A 17,566-nucleotide genomic window follows, 5' to 3' on the forward strand; every position below is an offset into this window, starting at 1 on the left:
TAGTACTGTTGGATGCAGCTTGCAATCCATTCAGACTCTGAGAAATCATATTGACTTGCTAAGTCAATATTTTGTTCTGAGCCAATATGGCATTCAGAGTGTCAATCTCAAGAACTCCTTTCTTCTGAGTTGTCCCATTATTCACAGGATTCCTTTCAGAAGTGTACATGAACTGGTTATTTGCAACCATTTCAATGATTTCTTGAGCTTCTTCAGGCGTCTTGATCCAACTGCAGAGTTGTCCAATGACATCTTAGACATTTCAGACAGACCATCATAGAATATGCATATGATGCTCCATTCTGAAAGCATGCCAGAAGGACATCTTCTGATCAACTGCTTGTATCTTTCCCAAGCTTCATAGAGGGATTCGCCTTCCTTTTGTCTGAAGGTCTGGACTTCCACTCTAAGCTTACTCAATTTTTGAGGTGGAAAGAACTTTGCCAAGAAGGCATTGACCAGCTTTTCCCAAGAGTTCAGGCTGTCATTAGGTTGTGAGTCCAACCATGTCCTAGCTCTGTCTCTTACACCAAAAGGAAAAATCATAAGTTTGTAGATCTCAGGGTCAACCCCATGAGTCTTAACAGTGTCACAGATTTACAAGAACTCAGCTAAAAATTGATGAGAATCTTCCAATGGAAGTCCATGATACTTGTAATTCTGCTACATTAGAGAAACTAATTGAGGCTTAAGCTCAAAGTTGTTTGCTCCAATTGCAGGAATTGAGATGCTTCTGCCACAGAAGTCAGAAGAGGGTACAATAAAGTCACCAAGCATCTTCCTTGCATCTCCACCATTGTTGTTGGGTTCGGCCATGTTTGTTTTATCTGCTTCCTTTTCGAAAATTTCTGTCAGGTCCTCTTTAGAGTTTTGTGCTTTAGCTTCTCTTAGCTTTCTCTTCAAGGTCCTTTCAGGTTCAGGATCAGCTTCAACAAGAATGCCTTTATCCTTGTTCCTACTCATATGATAGAGAAGAAGACAAAGAAAGTATGGAATCCTCTATGTCACAGTATAGAGATTCCTTAATGTGTCAGAGGAAAAGAAGAATAGAAGAATAAGGTAGAGAGGAGAATTCGAACTTATAGAGAGGGAGTGTTCGAATTGCTAATAGAGGAGAAGTGTTAGTCTTAAATAGAAAAAGGTGAGAAGGGGAAAAAATATTCGAAAACAAATTTTTAAATAAAACTAAAAATTTTAAAATAATTAAAAATAATTTTGAAAAAGTGGATGATGGTTTTCGAAAATTAAAAGTGAGAAAGTGGTTAAGTGATTTTGAAAAAGATTTTGAAATTGGCAATAAAAAAGATATGATTAAAAATTATTTTGAAAAAGATGTGATTGAGAAGATATGATTGAGAAGATATGATTGAAAAATAATTTAAAAAGATTTGATTTTTAAAATTAATGACAACAAGAAATTTAAAAGATATGATTCTAAAATTCGAATATTGAACCTTTCTTAACAAAGAAGTAACAAACTTGAAATTTTTGAATCAAATCATTAATTGGTAGGAAGGGTTTTTGAAAATTGTGAGAGAAAAATGGAAAGGATTTGATTTTGAAAAAGATATGATAGAAAAAACATGATTTGGAAAAGATTTGATTTTGAAAAATTATGAAAATTTGAAAAAGATTTGAATTAAAAAATAACTTACCTCCCTTGTGTTATCCTAGTGTTAAACGCCCAGAATGGTATCCATTATGGCGTTTAACGCCCAAAATGCTACTTTTTTGGGCGTTTAACGCCCAGCCAGGTACTCTGGCTGGCGTTTAAACGCCAGTTTTCCTTCTTCACTGGCCATTTTGAACGCCCAGTTTTTTTCTGTGATTTCTTTGCTGTATGTTCTGAATCTTCAATTCTCTGCATTATTGACTTGAAAAAACAAAATTTTGAATTTTTTTTTGAATTTTTAATGATGAAAAACAACAAAATGAAACTAATCATGGAAAACTAAGATCAGATAAACAATGCATGCAAGACACCAAACTTAGAAATTTTTGATATTAGAGACACTAACAACTTGAGAATACACATGAGAAATAACAAAAGACACAAAACAAGAGAATTTAGATATCAGACCCAAGTAAATCATCAAGAACAACTTGAAGATTAATGAAGAACATAATGCATATATTCGAAAAATACAAGAGAATTAAAAATATGCAAGATACCAAACTTAAAAATAAACACTAGACTTAAACACAAAATTTTTGGTTTTTTGGTTTTATAAATTTTTTTTGTATTTTTTCGAAAATTAATTGGAAAAAGAGAAAATAAGGAATTCAAAATTTTTTTATGAGAATTCCAGGAATCATGCAATGTTAGTCTAAAACTCCGGTCCAGGAATTAGACATGGCTTACTAGCCAGCCAAGCTTTCAGTGAAAGTTCTGGTCCAAAACACTAGACATGGCCAATGGCCAGCCAAGCTTTAGCAGATCATGACATTCAACAGCAAGATTGATAGAAATTAACAAGCTCTTTGTGATGATAAGTTGAAACCTCGGTCCAAAAGATTAGACATGGCTTCACAGCCAGCCAGACTTCAACAGATCATCATGAAACTCTAGAATTCATTCTTAAAAATTCTGAAGACATAGAATAATTTATTTTTTTTAAAATTTTTTTTGAAAATAAAAGTAAAAACAAAAAGTTTAAAATTAAAATAAAATTACCTAATCTAAGCAACAAGATGAACCGTCAGTTGTCAAAACTCGAACAATCCCCGACAACGGCGCCAAAAACTTGGTGCACGAAATTGTGATCTAAATGGCGCCAAAAACTTGGTGCGCACAATCGTAATCTCAACTCTTTTTCACAACTTCACACAGCTAACCAGCAAGTGCACTGAGTCATCCAAGTGCACTGGCAATTCATACCTACCCACGGGTACCCAACCCAGTCCAACCCATTCGGGTAGGGTAGGCTACCCTACCCGCTGCGGGTAGGGTAGGGTACGGTCCGGGTATGCCTGCGGGTAGGGTAGGGTACGGGTTTAGGGTGTACCCTACCCTACCCTACCCGCACCATATATATATCACATATTTTATAAAAATCTCTCTATATAGTGAAGGAAGTAAGAGTTGAACCCACAACCTCTCTTATGTAATAACTTATAATAAGTGAACAACCACTAAACTAATTAGTTAATTTAGTAATTTAGAGCATTAGTTTTTTATTTTTTATGTTATTAATACGTATAAAATTCAAAATAATTGAATTTTATATTTACTTTGAAAAAATTTGATATTTCTGCGGGTAGGGTAGGGTAGGGTAGGGTTTAGAATTTTAGGGTGCGGGTAGGGTTAGGGTTGAGAGATTCTCAACCCGCGGGTAGGGTAGGATAGAGTTTTAATAAAATTTTCAACCCGCGGGTAGGGTTAGGGTAGGGTCCATACCCTACCCATTGCCAGCCCTACGTGAGTAAGGGTCGATCCCACGGAGATTGTCAGCTTGAAGCAAGCTATGGTCATCCTTGTAAATCTTAGTTAGGCAGATTCAAATGGTTAATAATTTTTGAGAATTTAAAATATAAATAAAATACACAATAAGATAGAAGTACTTATGTAATTCATTGGTGGGATTTCAGATAAGCGTATGAAGATGCTTTGTTCCTTCTGAACCTCTGCTTTCCTACTGTCTTCATTCAATCATTCGTACTCCTTTCCATGGAAAGATGTATGTTGGGAGATCACCGTTGTCAATGGCTACCGTCCGTCCTCTCAGTGAAAATGGTCCAAATACGGTGTCACCGCACGGCTAATCATCTGTTGGTTCTCACTCATGTTGGAATAGGATCCATTAATCCTTTTGCGTCTGTCACTGCGCCCAACACTCGCGAGTTTGAAGCTCGTCACAGTCATCCCTTCCCAGATCCTACTCGGAATACCACAGACAAGGTTTAGACTTTTCGGATCTCAGGAATGGCCGCCAATAATTCTAGCCTATACCACAAAGACTCTGATCGTGAACCAGGAGGCTAAGAGATATGCATTCAAGCTTGTTTTCATGTAGAACGGAAGTGTTTGTCAGGCATGCGTTCATAAGTGAGAATGGTGATGAGTGTCACTTGATCATCACATTCATCATGTTCTTGTGTGCGAATGAATATCTTAGAATAAGAATAAGCTTGAGTTGAATAGAAAAACAATAGTACTTTGCATTAATTCATGAGGAACAGTAGAGCTCCACACCTTAATCTATGGGGTGTAGAAACTCCACCGTTGAAAATACATAAGTGAAAGGTCAGGCATGGCCGTGAGGCCAGCCTTCAAATGTGTACAATGATCTATGATAGCATAAAACTGATGAAAAATAGATATAAAATAAATCACTAAAATTAGTTTTTATACTAAACTAGTAGCTAGGGTTACAGAAAATAAGTAACTAAGTGCAGATAGCGCAGAAATCCACTTCTGGGCCCACTTGGTGTGTGCTTGGGCTGAGCGTTGAAGCTTTCATGTGTAGAGACTCTTCTTGGAGTTAAACGCCAGCTTTGGTGTCAGTTTGGGCGTTTAGCTCGAGTTTTTATGCCAGTTCTGGCATTTAATGCCAGAATAGGGTAGAAAATTGGCGTTCAAACGCCATTTTGCATTATCAAAACTCGGGAAAAGTATGCACTATTATATATTGCTAGAAAGTACAGGATGTCTACTTTCCAACGCAATTAAGAGCGCACCAATTGGGTTTCTGTAGCTTCAGAAAATCCATTTCGAGTACAGGGAGGTCAGAATCCAACAACATCTGCAGTCCTTTTTCAGCCTCTGAATCAGATTTTTGCTCAGGTTCCTCCATTTCAGCCAGAAAATACCTGAAATCACAGAAAAACACATAAACTCATAGTAAAGTCTAGAAATGTGATTTTTATTTAAAAATTAATAAAAATATAATAAAAATTGACTAAAATATACTAAAACTACTTAAAAACAATGCCAAAAAGCGTATAAATTATCCGCTCATCAATAGCCTACAACATGTAATGGCCTATAAAGTTACTTGTCCCGTCTTGCATCAGTAATATCCCAAATAGGTATGTAACTAAAACATAAAAAAAATTAATAAATTAGTTAAAAAATAAAGAGTATTATTCATGCATTAATAAATTAAAAAAATAGTTAGGTAATTACCTTTTCTTAACTCCTTGAAATGCATCTCGTATTTTCTCATTTACAATTTTTATTTCTTTATAAATAAATTTTATTGCCGGCTTTTTTTCTGAATCCACCTTATTGAAGCACATGAAAAAGATGGTAGGCAGCCCTCAAGTAAATCATCACCTCTTTTCAAAATATCTTATCTAACATCACACTTGCAATTATCTTTTTATATTTTGTCTTTGCAAATTTATTAAAAGTTCATTGATCAGAAAGAAACATTCCTATTAAAGAACCTTTGTTGTCATTGAGGCATTCCAAAGTAAGGTAAGAAATTTCAAAATGGGTCATACCCGACCTTCCCCTGATGTGGATGTCTAATAGTGAAATGAGAGCAGCCCTAGCATATATGTACGTAGTAATCTTTCTACCTCTATAAATTGTCCTTGTGAAGTGTTACTTTTTTCCAAATCTTCTAACATTAAATCAATACAATATGTTGCACAAGGCATCTAAAACAACGTTTTTCTCTTTTTTATTAGTATTTCTCCTGTAACTTTGTAGTTAACAGCATTGTCGGTGATAACTTGGATGACATTTTCTTCACCAACTTCTTGAACCAGATCATCTATTATTTTAAAAATTTTTTCAACTGTCTTAGTAATATGAGAGGTATCAATGGATTTAAAAAAAAAGTCCCCTTAGGACTATTAACAAAAAATTTAGGATGGTCCGTCTTCTCTCATCTGTCAAACCATCAGTTACTATTGTACATCCAACTTGCTTCCAATATGCTATATGGTCCTATAGTGATTGTTGAATAAGCTCCACATGTTTCTTCAAAAGAGGCACCCTTAATTCATGGTAGGATGGTGGTTTGAATCATTGTCCATATCTTATTGCTTTCTCAAATATTCTATTGTATTTTTTGCTCCTTGATACATTGAAGGGGATACTATTGTTGTAGAAAACAATACTAATCTCTAAACATACTTCCTCTCTCAAATTCTTCTTAAATATATTGTTGATTGTTTTTTAAGTACTAATGTGTGTTTTCTTGAATATGTTACCCTATAATTCTATTTTCTTTCTTTTTTCACTGATAGTGTCACCTTCCTTAGCAACTCTACCTGGGCTTGCCCTACCCATGCTTGTTTTCTTCATTAAATTTACTTGCAATCCACTCACAATATCCCACATTTGCTTCTTAACTTCATCACTAACAGTTGTACAAGCCCTAACATCTTTTTGAATTCCTACTAAGTGGTATTTTAATCTATAAACTCTTCTTAAAAAAATTTATGACAGTATTTATATTGTATCTTCTTTTCAACTTCTCCAACAGATATCCCATGTTCCTATCCTACATCAATTCTACTTCTAAGAGCATTCTTAGCAACTTTTTTGTACTATCAATTTCAGTTGTACTTTCTAATTGAGAAGTTAGATTGTTAGTCAAATTTTTACTTGCATTAGCTTGACTCGATGTCATTCTATTAAAAAAAATAATATAATAAATATTCAACAAGTCAGTTCAATATCACAGCAAAAATTTAACAATTTAACAAAAAATACATAATTGTGTTCAAGCCAATTACAATCATCCAAGTTTAACAACAAAAGTTCAAAAATCCAATTTGAAAAAATAGAATACCAACATAACAAAAATTCAAGAATTGTAATACAATCTATTGACAAATAAAGGTATGAAATTGGCATTGAACAGAAAAAAAAAAAGCTTCACGATAAAATAACCTATTGACACAAACACAAATTTCACAATTCAATATTAAGATAGAAAAAATAGCTTTGTTGTGACTTGTGAACACAAAGTCACAAATCACTAATAAGACAACAAAGAAAGCAAATCAACCTAAACCTACAATACAATTAAATAATAAACAAGCAAAAAAACTTTCAAAATCCAAATGACAAGTAACAAGCCACATGTGGATTAGAATCCTAAGCACGACCATGATATAAATTTAAAATCATCATTCACAAAAAATATCATTTACTTTGTAGCTGAGGTATTTGGTTTATTAACATTGAATACTTGAGCCTTGAGAAACGAGATATTTAATAGAGGGATGAGGGAGTGAAATCAAATAATAGAGAGAGAAAAAGAGATTTAACTATTTAAAGGCTTACCTAAAATCACACAACAGATGAGGAGAAGAGAGTAGCAGGCAGCAGTAACCAGGAACACCAGCGAGCAATGACACAGAGTAGCAGCGACAGCAAGTTAACAACCTTCCAACGCAGTCGCAGTTCTAGTGTAAAATTCTAAAAGTTAATAAATAATTATCTAATAAATTAATTATTATTAAAGAAATTAGAAAAAAAACCAAATTTTATAGTTTAACAAAGTAGAAATAATTAAAATATAAATTTTAACATTAATTTTAAGGATTTCGGCCCGAAATTGAGCCATCGGGCCAAATCAATTTGACCGGGCCCAAACCGCGCCCATGCCCTAACATATAAAACACCCAAAGCAAGCTCTCTTCCCTCTCATTTCATGGAAGCACGCTGAAGAGAAGAAAGAGTGCCCAAGAAAGCCCTAACCCTCAAAAGTAAATTTCAAATCCTTTTAACTTTCAATCCGGAGCTTCGATCGCCGCACCGTCTATAGCCACGTGACTACTGCGTCGAACTCTACAAAACCCACCAAACAATTTGGTAGGTAAGTCTCAGTTTTTCTTCCAGCTGGTCACCCTTCATTTTCGAAAATCTTGAGCAATTGTGTTGAGATTTTGTTGAATCTTGGTGTTTAGGATCAAACTAGCTTTGTAGATTTGTCGGGTCTTGTCCTGAATTTCCATTGGTAAGGTGAGAAACCTTTAACTCTTGTGAACCATTAATAACAATGAACCTTAAGTTGATTTTGAGTAATATTGCTGGTACTAGATTAAATTGTGAGTTTTTGGATCAAATTGGTGGTGTTGGAAAGCTGGAATTTGAGTCTTGGTGGCTGGAAGTTCCTGTTTGGTGAGGAGCTAAAGTGTTGGAGCTTGAAGAATGGTGAAATTGAAGTGTCTTGGGATTTAGGGAGAAATCAGCCAAGGTATGATTTTGATTTCTCGTAGATAATATATAATGTAACGTGAAAACCTAGGCTAGATGATCATAGGATAGCTTGAAGTATGTGAACATGTTGAGGTTTAGTGATTTGGTGGATATGTTGAGTTTAATTATGTAAATATGTGATAATTTATTATTGTGGTGATTGATGAGGATTGATGAATGATTATGAGTTGTGGTATGATTTATTGATGAATTGAGTTGTTGTTGGCTATTAATTGTTAGGTTCAAATTGATAAAAAAAAATTGACTATTGGAATGTTGTAGAAGAGGTGGAGTGGATGTGGAATGGTTTGTGTGTATTTGATGTTGTCTGAAGTGTGAAACCTTGGTTTAAGATTGTGGTTTCAGTGAAATAGAGGTTTGGAGCTTTTTGGTAAAAATTTGATTTTTGACCAAACTTCGGTGAGTCATAACTTGACTTCCAAACTCTCAACTTTTATCAAACTTGTTTCAGATGAAAATTAGGTTCGTGAAGTTTATGTCGTTCGAAAAACGGATTAAAATTATTTTTTTACGAAAAAGTTATACGTACCGGAAGTTTGATGTGTAAAAGTAAATTCTGCAGGACTTAACAGCTTTGTAACACTTTTGAGGGGCAAGCGTATGCGAACACACACGCGACGCAGACCCTGGGCTCTGCCTAGATGACCCGCGTACACAGGATGTACATGCGTACGCAGAACAGGAGAATGTACAGGCTCGCGTACGCGGGCAGTGCCACACAACAAGGGAAGTTTTCCCTGCCTAAGGGGATCACGTACGCAGACAAGAGTCGCGTACGTGAGAATGGCAAATGACACTTCCGCGTACGTGAAACATGACATGCGTATACGGAACCTTTGTTTTTGTAAAAAGTGGATTTTGTGTGATTTTAACCTATTTTTCTAACTTTCAAACCTCTGCAGTTACCTCCTAAAGTCCAAAATTTAGTTCTTAAATCATAGAGAGAGGGGTAAACTTAAAGAAGGAGTTAATGTGGAAGTAAAGAAAGATTGTGAGGTGGTGATTTATGTTTGAGAAGTGCAAAAATGCTAAATATGAAATGAATGAGAGCTATACTGATGATGATTGACTGATGTTAAATTATTAAGTATGTTAAAGATGGGCATATTGATTGTGTAAAATATATTCCACTATGTTGCATCCTTTATCTCTCTGTTGTTAGGTGTGTCGGGCACTATATTCCATGAGTGTGACGGACATTAAATCCCAAAAGCGTGGTGGGCGCTATATCCGAAGAGTGTGGGAGAACTAATGTGAAGGTTATCGTCGGTCTAGAATTTCTTCTCAATAAAAGAAAATGCTTCGTTGCAAATATAGTCCTAAACCGACAATTAACCCTCAATCAGAGTTTAATTTTATTTGTCACGAGTGCAAACCAATAAAAATATCGAGAGTATTAGATCTCGGGTCGTCTCTCAAAGGAATTGCAGTGAGGTATGCGTATTGTTGGTTATGAGGTTCAAGGGGTTTGTATATGAGAAGACTACAATCTAAATAACAAGAAATTTAAATGGAAATAAAAGTATACCAAACAACTACTAAAAAAGAGGCATTCATGGCAAGGATTGAAAATCAAGGTTTTCTATTCTAGTCATTAATCACAGCACAATAATTATCAAGAGTTAAGTCTATTACGTTATCTCTAACATCGGGAGAAAATCAAATAAAACTAGCTAATCTTAATCCATACGTCCTAATCAACTTACTAGCAAATTGAATTAGCAAGATATTAGAGTCAATGGAAACAATATTAACTAACAACTCTAGATCACCAACATAAGTTGGGTATTAATGACTCAAAAGCACCTAATTTCTCTTTCCAAGTCAAGAATGCTCAAAATTCTACTCTAACCTAAGCCAACATTTTGTCAAACACTTGGAAGGTATAAAAGAAAAGCATAGTAAAATTACAAGAAATATAAAATCTAAAACTACCCAATGCAAGAAAATAATAACAATAACTCAATTAAGCATTAAAAGAATATAAAACATAAAATTGCATTATAGAAAAGTGAAATTAACAAGAGTTTATATAACATAAAAATTGGTAAAATAAAGGAAATAACAAGAGAAACTAAGAGAATCAAAGTGCTAGAATAATAAAAAGCAAGAAAAATAGATCAAAACAAGAATCAAAACCTAAATCTAGAAGGAAATTAAACTAAGGACGCAAATTCTAGAGAGAAGAGGGAGCTTCTCTCTCTAGAAAACTACCCTACAACATGTTACTAAACTAATCTAATTACTCCCCCTTGTTCCCTCTTGAATTTTGCATCAAATAGCTTAAGAAATGAGTTGGATTTGGGCCTGGATGGCTCAAAAATCGCTCCCAGCGTGTTGCCTTTAATAAGGTCACGTGCTGCTTGTCACGCGTACGCGTCGCTTGGCGAAATTTCCTCTCACACGTACGCGTGGGTGACGCGTACGCGTGGCCTTGAATTCAGCAAATCCTCATTTCTTCATGAATTCTCTACTTTGCATGCTTTTCTCTTCACTTTTTTCATCCAATCCTTGCCTCATAAGCCTAAAATCACTTAACAAATATATCAAGGTATCGAATGGAATTAAAGTGAATTAAATTTAGCGATTTTAAGGACTAAAAAGCATGTTTTCACTCTTAAGCACAAATTAAGGAGAATTACAAAACCATGCTATTTCATTGATTAAATGCGAGATAAGTTGATAAAATCCCCTAAATTTAACACAAGATAAACCACAAAATTGGGGTTTATCAAATCTCCCCACACTTAAACTAAGCATGTCCTCATGCTAAACTCAAGAAAGAGACAAGGGGTATCAACATTTATTCAATGCGAACTATCTATATGCACTTTATCTAAATGCAATCTATTTAAATACATGCAACTACTTGGTTAAAATAAATCAACTTCCAAGAATACATATATGAATATTAGGGCTAAACTAATCACAATCAAATCAAATCTACAATTGAGTTGAGTTATTGAAAAGAATTTTAAATTTGCAAGAGAAGAGATAGTAACCGGTGAAAACATGCAATTAAGCAATCGAACCCTCACCGAATGTGTATCCGCTTGGTGCGGAATTTATAACCACAAACTAACTGGCAAGTGCACCGGATCGTACCAAGTAATACCTCAGGTGAGTGAGGGTCGATCCCACGAGGATTGATGGATCAAGGAATAATGATTGAGTGATTGGCTTAGTCAGACAAACAGAAAATGGTGTTTTGAGAGTTCAAAAGCATTAACAGTAAATTCAGAACATCAGAAAAGCAAGCAGTAAACAAGTTGTGATATATGGAGAAAAGTTAAGGCTTCAGAGATATCTATTTTCCGGATTGACTTTTCTTACTAACTATTTTAATCATGCAAGATTTAATTCATTGCAAACTATATATGACTAAACCCTAATTCCTTAGATCTTTTTAGTCTCTTCTAACCTTCATCAACCGCTAATTCCTTGGTCACTTAATTCCAATTAGAGGGTGAAGTTCAATTCTAGTTTATATGCCACAGAAACCCTAATTACCCAAATATAAGAGGATTATATGTCACATATCCCGTTAAGTCCAGATAATTAGAAATTTAGGAGAAATTGTTTTCAAGCTGTTGTTCAAGTAAAGAGCTTTTCCAAGTTATACGGGAACTCAATTAGAACAAGGGTCATACTTTCGTTCCACTCAGATTTATAAGATAAAGAATGAAAACAATTCTTGAAATAGAAATCAATACATGAATTAAAATAGAAAAATAATAGTATCAATTCATACAATAGAAAAAGCTCCTAACCTTAACAGTAGAGGTTTAGTTGCTCATGATTCAGAGAGAAAACTAGGATTCTGAAAAACTGTCAATTGCGGAATGAGGTAGAAGAGAAGAGAAGAGCCCAAAGGGCTGATTCTTTTCCTTTTTATATCTAATCCTAATTAATGTAAAATATATTTCCAAAAACTAAAATAATATATTTTCCTAATTCTAAAACTAATAAAAGTTTAAATCAAAACTTAATTAGTTGATTCGTACAGCCTTTGGACGTACATGGGGACCACTCTTGCACTTAAGGCTGGCGCCGAACTTGAAAAACTTCAAGTTTGGCGTGGAGGAGGCAGTACGATTTCTCCTTGGAATTGTCATATTGGCGCCGAACTTGAGGTGCTTCAAGTTTGGTGTGGAGATTATGCGTGTATTCCCTTGAAGGGGTTGATGCTGGCGTCAAACTTGAAGAACTTTAAGTTCGGCGTGGGGGAGGCAACGTTAATTCTTGGAACTCTTTATGCCCACGCCAAACTTTGCAAGGATCAAGTTCGGCATGGAGGTGGCAGCAAGTCCTCCCTTCTCTGTCTTTGACTCCAACTCTTGTCAGATTCGTCCAAAATGCTACCTAAAATTATCAGAATTGTATACAACTCAAAGTAGTATCCATAGTGGCTAAAATACATCAAATCTTGATTAAACTTAATAATTCAAGTGCAAATTCACTAGGAAAAGGTAGAGAAAATGCTCACGCATCATAACACCAAACTTGAATTGTTGCTTGTCCTCAAGCAACCAAAATTTGTACATGATTAAGATGTGATTTTGCATGAGAAGTGAGAGTTCAGTTATGCTGATGTCTCTTCTTGAAGTGGGGTTTATCTCTTGTAATTCTGAACAGTTTTGGCATCTCACTCTCCTTTGAATCAGAGGAATGTCACTGTCATTCGAAATTAGAATCCGGATCATATTATGAAGTCTCTGATCTTTATATTTAGGTTTAATCCTTGAACATAGCAGATATTCTTTAATTCTCAAGTAATTGGTGCTTTGCACCTTGAGCCTAGTCGTGACTTTAAATGTTTTGTCTTAAGGGTTAATTGACACAAGAATACCACAAGAACTTAACTGGGGAACTCTCTTTAAGTTCTGATTTTTCCTTCAGCTACTCCCAGACAGTGGTGCTCAAAGCCTTTGGCATACTCTGCTAAATGCATTTATTCTCGACTCTAAATATTTTGTCTCAAGGATTGCTTGAAACAAGAATACCACAAGCATATGACTAGCGAAACAACTCTTTGAGCTTTTAATCATGTCAGACCTCCCTAGTCATTGATGCTCAGAGCCTTGGACCTTGCTCTTATTTTTTTCTTTGCTGTTTCTTTTGCTTCAAGGATCAACTTTCACTAATTTCAGAAAATTCATAATAGTTCTCTAAATTCCTTTTCCTTATACATCAACATTCCTTGATTCAAATTCAAAAATGCACGATTCATGTCATACATTCAGAATCACAGAGAATACCACTACATTTGATTAAATGAGACTACCTTCTTTCATAAACTCTTTTACTCATGCATTACATATTTTTCTTCTTTCGTTTCTTTTGATTTCAAGCTCAGTGAGCAATACATGAGACACCCTTTCAAAATAAAAATTAAATAATAAAATAAACGATAAATTAAACTAGAACCTAGGAATTGAAATAAAAGTTGATCATGCAATAACAAAAATAGCAGAAAATAGGAACCTAATCATAAAAATAGCAAAATAAAAAGGAAAATGAAAAGGAACTGAGCCAATTCAATCTCCCTAGTGGGGATCTCTCTCCTCAGGCTGAGCTCCGTAAGGTCCTCTCAGACGGCTGTAATCCTATCTCAGCTGATGAATCTCCTGCTGCTGAGAGCACAGATCAGCTCTCATCTCATCAAGGGTTGTTGATAAGCCACTATTTTATGGTTTATCTTGTGCTCAATTGAGTGGTTTTTATCAAGTCTTTGCACACTTATTCATACAATTTGCAAGATTTTACAATTCCTTCCCAATTTTGTTTTATGGTTGAAAACTTCCTTCCTAAGCCTTTAAATTATGTATTTTAATTCCCCTTTATACCATTTGATGCCGTGATCTGTGCGTTAAGTGTTTTCAGGCTGTATAGGGCAGGAATGGCTTAGAGGATGGAGAGAAAGCTTGCAAAGATGGAAGGAACACAAGAAATAAAGGAGACAACCAGCGAGGAGCGACGCGCATGCATGGCTCACGTGTGCGCGTGATTTGGAGACTTTCATGGCGACGCGTGTGATAAACCCATATTTTATGATATATTCTGTGCCTAATTTAAGTGATTTATTCAATCCTTCACTCACTTATTCATATAAATTGCATGGTTTTACTTTTCCTTCCTTATTATGTGATGAATGTGAAAAACATGTTTTCTATGCTTTAAAAGTAATTATTTCAATTACCCTTTATTTCCATTCGATGCCGTGATTCGTGTGTTGAGTAGTTTCAGATCTTCTAAGGCAGGAATGACTTAAAGGATGGAAAGGAAACATACAAAAATCGAAGGAAAGCACAAAATGGAGTTTTTGAAGAAACTGGTAGTGACGCGATCGCATGGACAACGCGGCCGCGTGCCAACGCGAAATAACAGTGACGCGACCGCGTGATTGACGCGACCGCGCGCCTTGAGCGAAACGCATATGATGCGGACGCCTGACTGAAGTGACCGCGTGGCAAGGAAAACTCCAAATGACGCTACCGCGTGACCCACGCGGACGCGTGACAGAGGCCACACACCAGAAAGTACAGAAAACGCTCCCAACAATTTCTGAAGCCCTTTTTGACCCAAATCTAAGTCCAGATGGCACAGATCAGAGGTTATAAAGTGGGGGAATGCATCCATTCAGAAGATAGTCTCCAATTAGTTACTTTTCATGATTTAGATTTAGTTTTGAGGGAGGTTCTCTCCTCTCTCTTTAGGATTAGGATTTAGATTTAGGATTTCTTTTGCTTTCAGAATTATCTTTTCATCAGGTTCAATATTCCTTTTATTTATCTTCTCAATTTAGTTTATGAATTCTTCTATGTTACAGATTATTCTCTGAATTAATGTTATTTGAGGTATTTCAGTTTATTATTGCTTTCTTTTATTTATATTACTGTTGCTTCCAATCTGAAGACATTTTTATTCCAGTAGATTTATTTTTCTCCTTTTGGTTTTGGTTAAGAAATCAGTAACTCAGGAGTTATCAAACTCAACATGATTGATAATTGTTATCTTTGCTAATTGAATTGAACTTCAATAATCCCAATCTTTCCTTAGGGTTTAACTAGGATTTGAAGATCAAACTAATTAGTCACTTGACTTTTCTTTACTTTAAGTAAAGGCTAAGTAAGTGGAATTAAGATTCAATCTTCACACTACAAGAAAACACGTCTTTTGCCACACTTTTAAAGCGTGGCAAAAAGCTGAAAAAAGCGTGGCGATAGCTTTTCGCCACGCTTTTTGAACTACCGCCACGCTTTTGAAAGGGTGACCTATCAAAGGGTGGCGGTTGCTCTATCGCCACGTTTTTTGCAGCCTATTGCCACGCTTTTTGTTTGCCACGCTTTTTTACAAATTGCCACTTGGAAAAGCGTGGCTGTAGGTGGGAAATATGGCCACGCTTTTAAAGCGTGGCGATAGGTGGAGATACGGCCACGCTTTTAAAGCGTGGCGATAGGTGGAGATACGGCCACGCTTTAAAAGCGTGGCGATAGGTAGAGATACGGCCACGCTCCATAGCAAAATATACAGCCACGCTTTAAAAGCGTGGCGAAAGCCTTGTTAAATTAAAAAAAAAAAAATTTCTTTTCGTTACTTGATCTTCATTGCTACACAATATAAATTTTCAATCCTTTTTTATTACCAAACCTACAAATATCGTATGCAATTTTTATTACAAGACAAATCAAACAATAATTAGTGAGATATATAATTTACTATAATTGTTTTATACATTAAAAAACTATTACTCAAATACAAAATAAATCTCGAGTTCAAATTCCAAAACTAAAAACCAAAGAAAAATATAGAAACAATACAAGTTAGAACTGCTCATAATATATCAAATTACACTAATAGAGATGATCATCAACCTAAATACTTAGTAAAAGATCAAAATCAACCTAAAACTGCTCCACTTTGTGCATTAAGCGTTCAAGTTATCCATTCCAATACTAGCCTGCAGCAAAATATCAAGAACAAATTGAGCCAACAAAAACGATATATATAAAAATATTATAAGAAATAATCTAATTTATGCATGTATTAACAATTCCAAATTAAACCAGGTTCACATTCCACTATAAAATACTGTTAGATTGAACCACAGATAGCCAGAAATTGAATTGAATGCTCACTGATTGGTAAATGCAAATCTAAAAGTACAATAACACGAAACTAAACTATGCTCAAAATACCAAACTAAATTATTGAACAACTATAAAGCAGATGCATTATTAGCTCTTTTTTCAAGCGACAAAATTATTTATTTGCAAAACCAATAAAGCAATAAGGTTGATGCAGAATGCTTAAGGTATACCGGTGAGGGAAAAAATCTGCATCATGTTGAAAAATCCAAGAAAGCAGTGAGATCAACCATGTCTTCAAGTTTGAACTTTATGCCAGTCTCCTCTTCAACCTGTCAGAGGCACAACTAAGCCATGAAGAGAATTGGAGAGAGAGAGAGAGAGAGAGAGAGAGAGAGAGAGAGAGAGAGAGAAGCCTCACAAACTGCAGTGCCAACGAAATCACCCTTGTCATCATCCAACATTCCAGCAGGCAATTCCAAAATAATTCTTCCAGTAGGAACCCTTGCCTGATAAATAAAAAATAATAAGCATAATATGGAACTCTAGTTAAAATGTTTGAAAAAAAACATAGTTCTCTCTGCAAGGATCCAACATCTAAGAACCTGTTCAGTAAGGACAGCATAAGTTTCACATCTGATTCCAGAAGTATCAACACAGTCACAGCAGGTCCTCTTGCAAATACAATACCTAGAACCTAATCACGGTTTACTTTATTATATATAAAGAAAGAAATCAGCATCAGGTGCAAGTGCACAGAAATTACAAGCAAAAGAGGAATGATGGATGCCTAAGAACATAAGGTAAGAAGCAAAAGATCCTAATAGTTGTGCATTTTAGATACCACATACTAGTTCATAGCCCCTTGCTAAAATTAACACAAGAAAATGGAAACATAGACTGGCTTATAAATGTCAGCTTTAAATTTGAGAAACCCAATGCGCTTTCCAAACATGTCTACACCCTGTTTACACCAAAAAGAGTCCAACTAGTTTCGTTGATTTTGATTTGAGAACATGAATAAGACTAGAAGACTAACAGGTTAGTCAGTTACTTAAATTACCACTTAACAAGGCCTAATTATCAGAAATCATATCCACTTTTTAAACACTGATGATGCAATTACCTGAATTAGAACTTGTCTCAGAGCCAAGGTGCCATCAGCTAGAATCCCAATCTCACTTTGCAAGTTATGCAACCATTGAATCAGAATACCAATACTTCCCTAATATAAAGATAAAAAAAAAGTGCAATTTCAATTACAAGAAGTTACAAAAAGAAAGAAAAAGAATAACTT

General features: G+C 35.1%; 1 non-coding gene across 1 annotated transcript; it reads left to right on the forward strand.

Moving 5' to 3' along the window:
* The first annotated feature begins 310 nt into the window (after positions 1 to 310).
* Positions 311 to 414, forward strand: LOC148575898 (small nucleolar RNA R71). Its single transcript, XR_015903924.1, has one exon. It is a non-coding gene; the product is annotated as a small nucleolar RNA R71 (small nucleolar RNA).
* Positions 415 to 17,566: the final 17,152 nt, after the last annotated feature.

Source organism: Arachis ipaensis, chromosome B1, assembly GCF_059453495.1.
Source record: "Arachis ipaensis isolate K30076 ecotype BB chromosome B1, ASM5945349v1, whole genome shotgun sequence".
Taxonomy (NCBI): domain Eukaryota; kingdom Viridiplantae; phylum Streptophyta; class Magnoliopsida; order Fabales; family Fabaceae; genus Arachis; species Arachis ipaensis.